Consider the following 8,725-nt stretch of genomic DNA (forward strand, 5'->3'; position numbering starts at 1 on the left):
AAGAAAACTTTTCTTGGAAAAGGGGCTATAACCATAACCAAGGGGTTCCCAGAATTGGAAGGAAATACGCGGTAAAGCTTGTGTTTTCATCGTCTTAAGCTTAAGGGACTCGAATTAGGTATTAACATAAAATTTTAAATAAAGTAGTAGATTGGAGCTTTCTTTGGGTTCATCTTTCCTTGGTGGAATCTGTCTAGTCACGAGGTGCTATATTGACTAATTTACTCCTCTTGGTCTCGAAGTCAGCTGACGAAAGCACATAAACAACTGGTACATCATTTGAATGCAAGTAGCTGATATCTCACTGAACACGGTGGTCTACTCTTCTCCATCTGTACAGGAGGGATCTGGAATGACTGCAGCCAAACAAGATGAGGGGTTATTGAGTGCATATCAGGGATTCGAGGTCATTTAATACCTTTTACTTTGATAGTAGGCAAGAAAAAACTAAAAGTGTAGTCTACATCTTTGTCGTTACGAAGAGGATGCCCTGGCTATCGGCTTTTACTGACTGCCACTGCTCTCTTTTGCTGCTACAATTGCTTTAGCGCGAGGGGATCAAGACTGATCTTCGCACTAATCCCGTTCTAAAAGAAGTGAATTTTCTCATTGATCCTTGTAGTCGACAGATATCCTTTTATAACGAACTCACTACCATAACGAAATTATAGAACTATCCTGAACCTGAAGCAAGGGAAGGGGTCAAGAACTACTACGAAACAACGCATAGCCACTTTTCACGTTCTAGGCGAGAGCCTTCCTCAATTCAACGGTACCACGGGATATCCTTCCGTAACGAGAAAACTCAACCAAAAAGGACCGGGCGGATTCAATGACCAAAGCGAACCCGAGATGCTAAGCAATGGAAATTCAGCAACCTTAGGCTCAAAACGTACTCTTTGTTGCATCGATTGGCTTAGAAGTTGGAACTTCTTTTCTCAACTCAAATGCTTCGAGTTGAAGTTAGTGTTCATTGCTCACTAGTAAATAGATATTAAAAGTTTCTCCCAAGTGGGATAGAAAGAAGATAATTGCTGATTTCACACAAAATAAATTCTACCAAAGCATTCTCCTTTGAATTAGATCGCTGGTGACCTATGTCAATCAAAGGAATGGAAGACAGGCGATGGAGAATGAAGTGGAAGATGAATATTATGTTCTAGTAGTTCAAGTGGAAGATGTGCGATTACCACTTCGATTGGGCTTTAGCACTTTCTTTCTTTAGCCATAACAGAAGCTCCGTTCAAGCAGAGGAATAGAAATGCGTTAGTAAAGGACTTCGATCTGAAGGTGAAGGTACATCGTACTCTAGGGAGACATGCCAACAAAAAACAATTTTTACAGGTGTGGGTGACAAAATCAAGCCAATTGGGGTTGAATCTGTTACTTGGGACTAAAAACCTGCTCCTGCCTTTTCCTCTACTAGATTTTCGGTTCCGTTCCGTCAGGTGCTTTAATAGCTCGATCTGAAACCAACCTAAACGTGAGAATCGGCTCGAAGATCAAAGGAATTCCTCCAGGTAAGGTGAGGCCAAGCTGCGGAAGGAACTCTCCGTCCAAAGAGTATAGATAGAGTCGGCCCTCTGGAGGCTCGCCTTTGACTTCGCCCTGTTCTTATGGCGGACAATAGCAACAACACGATCTCTCGGAAAAAAAAGACTAAAGCCGGAACCCTTTTCGGAAGAAGCGTAGGGGTTTGCTGGCTCCGTTCACTCCCTTGGAATTCAGCGTGGCAGCGAGTACTTTGTACTGGACTATCAGAAGCTCCATATATTGGCTCCTTGGACTTGCTCAATCTGTTACGAGCACTAGCTTTTTGCGGCTCTTCAGATGACGTGTCCAATACCAATTTGAACTTCGGAGTCAACATGTTCACCGGCATGGTATCAGGAAATGGATCCTGATCCACCAACATCACATCTTTCTGAAAGTTATCTCCTGTTAAAAGCACTACGCACCTCTTAGTGTTAACTAGGTGGATTGCTATTATATATATATATTATATTAAGGATATAAGGATAAGGGTACCCATCTTCCTCGCTTCCAAAGAAAGGTCCGTCCTCCTTGGTTCCTGAGGCGGCTATACCTAAGCTCGTTCACTCAGGATGATATCCCAAGAGAGCTCAACCAAGAGAAAAGAGATCAGGAATCGCTACTTCGGGAGAAAGAAGGAAAACGTCCAACCTTACGGAGACCGAGGGTGAGCTCAGAAGCTTCCTATTTCATCAATATGAAAGCGCTAGGCACCTCTTTAACAGTTAAAGCTCCATCCCTTTCTAGACACCCTAGGAAATGCCAGTTTTTTCTTCGGTCAAATGAACCTGAGCTAGCCACAAAGGCTTAACCACCACGGATGGTTCAACATTTGCAAAGCTAACCCCTGAAGTGACTTCAGTCCCGTTAGAGCTAACTGCTGCTTCTTCTATAGCAAGTGCTAAGCAGGAAAAACTGCTTATTCGACCGGTAATCCCGTACTCTGGTAGGGCTATGAAGACCAATCCATCCAAGGCAAGGAGAAAGACAGCTGAACAAGACCATGCGTATAAGAGAATAGTTTTTATTAGATTAGCACTTTATCTTTATCTTCCAGATCACCTAATAGACTGGCATTACTTAGTTACTCTCCCCAGGAAGAGAAGGGAATCTAGGGGAAGTGGAAAGAGAACTTACAGGCTTTCCTCAAAGCTCACAGCTAGTCCTCTTTATTGAATCTAATTCCCAAGCAGGCGGATTAGAAGGTAATGTGCCAAGGTCAAGGCTAAGCTTAGTCTCTTTCAGATCCTAGGTGAACGACCTTTAGCTTTCGAGAAGACAGTGAAAGCAGAAGACTAACTTGAGGATGTCACGTGGAAGCTTTCCTAAATCCATTTGACCGGAGCCCTCCCAAATGAGCATCCTAGCCCAGTAACAATATCTTATCTTCCCTGTTGAAAGCCTAGAAAATCTAATCATATTGATAAATAGAAATTGATGGCTCGTCTTACCATCCACACCACTGCTTTTAACAGTGTGCACGTCTTCTGAAGCTATGGAATCCATCTCCATGACACGTGCGGGGTCACGGTGCGTGCTTCTCCCTTTGTACTCTAATGCCATTCCTGAAATCTCTTTTTATAGTGCTTGTCGTGCTTGCAGGTTCGATACTAGAGTGAAGACTTCCCACAGCACGGGATAGAAGCCCGGTGTTCAGGCAGATGACTTGATAGCCAGCCATTAACAGCAGAACACTCTAGTGCCTTGTGCCTTAATAAGCTAAGGAGATAGCTGCCGACGACTCCTTCTTTAGTAAGAAAGCAGAAGATTCTTTCTATTGACTTGAACCGGGGAGAGAGAAAGTGATCCGGACTAGAGTGCAAACTAAAGTGGAATAAGTAAGCGAAACGAAAAGACTAGAAAGCATTCCCTATTCTTCCTGGTCCCTGTGAAAGATCCAGTCGATGGGAAAGAATTGTCCAGTCTTTCTTATTACCGAGTGCGAGCTCCTTTCTGTGGAAAGGTTCGATTACGGTAAGGAAATCTAGGGCACAAAGAAGGAAAGCAGGAACTTCCCTACGTGGAAAATGATTAAAAGAAAGCAGTTCTCCCTCGACCCGCAGGTATTCTAAATGCTTATCTTTTATGCTCGTATAGAAATAGCATAAAAATTATTCGGCCATGAGAAATCCACTTCGTACCAAAGCTTCGTCATCAAAGCCTCTTCGCTACTCCTTCTGCTTGTCATTCTAGTGCTGGTCTCAGACCTTCTTCTCGCGCAAAGCCAGACCTTATGTTAGTCAAGAAGACTTTATTTTAGGTGACTGACTGAGCCTTTAAACTCATCTCTTTGACCCAGCAGTCCCGATGAGAGAAGGCGAGATCTAAGACCTGCTGGGCTTGTTGGGTTGGTTGGCAGCACCCGGAAATGCTTGAAGTGTGTTTGTTGAAGTCCGGACAGACGGACAGACCGACTAGCCCTATCCGCCCATTAACCTAGTGGTCAAGCGGCATGAATCCTAGCTTGATTGCTTGTTCGATGGGGTTAAGAATAAATGCAATTATGCTCTGATCCTGACTATCAGACATAATCGAATGTGAATCAATGAAAGTAGATGCCAGTTCCATTGCCTTGCCCCTTTCTATTCTGTTACGCTCATCTACCTCAGGTCGAGCGGGCGAACTTCTGGGATGTCGTTGGCAAAGGGGGAAGTTTTAGTCACCCGAACAGACTGAAAAAAAGACTTCATATAGGTCGATTGAAGGTTCAGCAGGTTAGAAAGAATCCGTTCCATGGCGGTTTTCTTCAACTAGTGCCCGTTCCGTTGCGCGCAGTGCTCTCCATAGTTCAAAGAAGCAATCAGCCTCAAGAACATGCGCAGGGATTTATTTCTCAATAGCAGAAGCCTGCAGATCTACACCAAATGGAGGCCCATCCTCACTGAGAGCTAAAGCAGACTGGTTAAACACAATAGGAGATCATGCTTCACACATCAAGATGTACAGCCCGTTCTCTTCTAACTCTAACTATAGGCATGGGCTCTTTTTCAACAGCTTCGAGACCTTTGGCATGGAAGGAAGGCTCCCTTAAAAGCATCATCCGCGGCGACTCCCCCTGCGCTCAACTAGTTAATGCAACTCCTCACTCTCTTTAGGACAGATTTAAAGAGATGCTGGCTCCTTCAACTAGAAAGAAATCCGATTAGTCTTGCTGGCAGCTAGGTTATAGAATAAGGATAGCTCACAAGCTTAAGGAGGCTTCATACGTCGATAGACAGAGAGAGTCACAGAAGCTCCGCTGATTGAAAGATGCGCTCTGGACATAATGTCTAAGGTGAGATTCCTTCTTTGGTTATTGTCAGAATATGGAATCACGTAGTGTACCTTGTTCTAGGGAAAATAAGATCTAAAAGGGTGCTGGGTGGTGAGAAAGGAAGGAAAGAGCTCGCACTCGAGAAAGCGTCCTTCTAAGACAATGGCTGGGTGTTAGCGTATGGATTGGCTTGAATGCCAGCATTTGGATGAATTCCCAAACCCTATGAATCGATCAAGAGAGACTGGAATTGCATCTTGCCATCTTGCTTGCTCTTGAGAGCGAGTCCCTGCCACTGGATTCCACTGTTTCTGTAAAGGGAGGGACACTTGTTCAGCCCCTCTAGAAGAGAAGGATGCTTGTGTGTCTCTTTTAACTCCATAGCAAAATCCATCCATACTTGTCCTTGTTAACTCAGAGATTGGGATTCATGAATGAAGTCTCAGTGTAGATACGCATGGATCCTTTTTTGGTATGAACTCACAAGCCTAATAAGGGAGAGTATAGCTCGGTCCACCAGAGGAAGAGGACTTCTAGGCTTTCCAGCCTTTCAAAGTAAAAGAAAGCAAATAGCATCGCATCAGCTTCTTCTTCTCGTATTCCCTTTTGGGAAGGGATTGCCATCGAAAGCAGTCCTTAGTCCGACGAAATCCTTTTCTTTCTTCGCACTCACTGAGAAAGTTGATAGATCCGGATAAGGCAAAGATTCTATTTGAGTGGCACTCTCTTAACGATTAAAAAGATCTCTCCTGCAATTGAATCTGTTGTTGGAAGGGCATGAGTAGTGGGAGTAATTGGATCTATTCTTGATGATGGGCAAGGCACGGCACGAGGCAATGTTAATAGTTAATAGAAGCTCGAGGCGGGTGAGGGGCGTATGTGAAGCTGACTTTCTCCTATTCCTGAGATCCAGGGCGAAGGGAAAAGGATAGGCTATAAAAGAGTCCCATCCCAATCTCAAGAAACCTCTTCCCCTCACTCCATTAGCTAGTTGGTAGTCTGAACCTGCACAACGGGAAAGAACCGGTCGGAAGCAAGCGATCCTGCCAGCACACCATCAGGAAGGGGCTTATCATACGTATCAGCATTACGTTTGTGCCCTCTTCCCTTATCCGGGAAAGAAAGCATTTGAAAGCGTAAACAACCCTTTCTTCTTAGACATCGAAATCGAAAGTAAGCGGTTCAGGTCTGCTTTGCTTTCCGAAGTCCGCTCTCTTTTTTATTTCTTTTTTCTCCTCCAAAAAAGTACACCCCATTGTTCATAAGTATGGTAGTCGAATCTGTTATGATGCAGCTATTCCGGTCTATGCCAAAGTCAACACAATTATTGAAGATAACGGGTGGAAGTGGCCGGCGGTTAGATCTTTCAATAGAGCCCCTCGAGTCCACTCAAGAACTACTTGACTGACTAGCGACAGGGAGATTTGAAAGACTGATCCCCCGTCGTAACTACCGCTTGAACGGGAAATGGGGAAAGAAAGCAGGACGATCAATCCCTCGTAGGAGCTCGGAGAAAGATAGTTAGAATCTATTATATTATAATATAAGGGGTGAAAGGCGGGTGAACTAGTCAAGAACGAGAGTCCGTAGTGCGCTTCAGAGAGTCTGAAATACCGGTGAAAGCTTCTTCAGGTAATTTAATTTTTCTAGAGGCGGGTAGTTATCGCGGCTCAGGGCCGAGTGCGAAAGCAAGGTGCCAAGGAAAGACAATTCGTTTCAACCAAGTTTGTTCAGTGGTCGTAAAAACTGGGCATGGATTAAAAGACTTAGGTTTTCCGGAACGAAAGAAGTGGTTACATGCGAATGATAGATTCCAAGTAAAAGATTTCGGTTTCGAGAAACAGATGCCAATCCCAATAGCTTTGCCAATAGCACAATGGGCTTAGCGACAGCTAAGGAGAATTAAGGTTGGTTTGAAATCCCTGGTAGCGTGAATGAACTTTTTCTATTTTAGATTGAAATGAAATCCACATACTTTACAATAGAAAGAGAATGAAGCAAAGGAAAATTGAATAGGAGCCTCTACTCTAAGTTCATTTAGACTCAGCCTGCTCTTTCTTTTATTCTCCGACCGATTCCGTCTTCTTCCCCTTTAGAGAGCCTCTACTCTCCTACTAAACTAAACGGCTAAGGGGACATAAAAAGGAAAAGAACCAAAGCCTGAGCTCTTATGGGCTGCCTACAGCTCACGCAGTCACCCTCTTTCTCTAGAATCTAGAATGGCCTGATCGTGCTTGGAAAAGGGATTTCATTGACCGAAGGTACCCCGACCCAACCCATCCCATCGAGAGTGCGAACTGCGCTTTATTCGCTTCATAGCTGGCAAAGCATAGGAATCTTTGATTGAGCCCGCGGAGTCGCCTTACTGCTTGAGTGAGTTAGCATTCTAGATTGTTGAGCTTGGCTCACTTCAGCTTCAGAGCTGGCTATTGCTTGCAACGAGGAGGAAGCAGGCGTTGGTACAGAAGCGGCGTGTGGTGCTTCCCGCAATGGAGCTAGCACCCTTAGATTCCTCTCTATACCCAAGAAGATTGGAAACACTCTGTGGAACTGAAAGTGGCGTACTGGAGTGAGCGAGCATCTTATCTGCCCAAGATGCCTGCCCAAAGGGTAGAGGAGAACGCTGCTGAAAAACTTGAATATCCGTCTTACCTACATACCCATCGTCACCACGCACCCTTGACTCTCCCGTCAATCATTGCGATTGGCCGAAGACTAAAGCAAACAGCGAAAGAGGTGACTCTGGAAGCAAATATGCCGATCGCTGGAAGGTAGCTGCACACCTCATATAAGAGATTGACTGTAAAAGGTAGCAAGGAAGACAAGATAAAGGTAACATGAGATGTGATGGTCTAAGAACGAACCAAAGAGCACCGTCAACGAACGCCGTAATGGGCAGATCCTTCAAGCACGAGGTATCTCAGTGGTGGTGACGGATCTTCTGGATCATCTAGTGGCTCAGATTCGTCTCTTGATCCAATGTCAGGTGATTGATTAACCGTGCCCTAGACTGCTTCGTAGCGCTTCTAGGCCTGGGGCAAGCAATAGATGAAATCCATAGTAACACTTTGATGGTCTGGTGAGGATAGGCAAAGGATCTAGCTCTCCTCCTGGCTTCTTATGTTCTATTTTGTCTTGTTGACACACAAGACAGGTTTTTACCTAACTTTCCACATCTTCTTTCATCTGAGGACAATAAAATCGAGCGCCAAGCAACGCCATTGTTCGGTGCTGACCGGGATGTCCTGCCCAACGAGCTCCTTCAACAAGTCCCTACGTATGTTATCCCACCTTGGGACGAAAAGATTATTCCCCTTGGTGTAGAACAGACCATCCTTTTCCAAAAAGCGAGGTTTTTCTTCCTTGACAGCTTGTAGTAGGCTCCTAGCTACTGCGTCATATTGTAGACCCTCCTTGATCCTATCCTAAAGGGTGTCCGGTAGGAGAGGTAGGGAGGGTTCGTCCTGAACTTCTTGCCAGAATGTACCTAAATCAGTAGTGATTTCGATCTCTTAAGGTAAGGTACTTATACTTAGGTCGATGTCTACGCATATAGGGCGTATAGCAGCTTCGATCTTATCTCAGTAATGTCATCCATGAATTGTAGCTACGATCTTTCTTCTCCTTAGGTCTCTAGCTCGATCTCTTTCTTTTCCCTGAAAGGATCAATGCAAGTCGTAGTCCCATTTTCTCCTTCGATAGAGTTGGAGTCAGATGCGGATAAACTCCTCTACTAGCTTCACTCCAAGAAAGATGCTCATCTCTCAAGGGCTTCTCTGCTCCTCCCCGCACTCATTACCGGTGAAGTTATTAAAGAAAGAGTGAAACTCCGAGAGGATAGTCTTCATTTAACCCCTACCCAAAACTCAGAAGAGTGACTTGTTTAAGAAGCTTTCGTTCTTATTCGAAAGGATTTGGATCAATTCAGTTACACAAGCT

Source organism: Durio zibethinus, unplaced genomic scaffold (assembly GCF_047325235.1).
Source record: "Durio zibethinus cultivar Kanyao isolate XHJ-2024 unplaced genomic scaffold, ASM4732523v1 HiC_scaffold_3, whole genome shotgun sequence".
Lineage (NCBI taxonomy): Eukaryota > Viridiplantae > Streptophyta > Magnoliopsida > Malvales > Malvaceae > Durio > Durio zibethinus.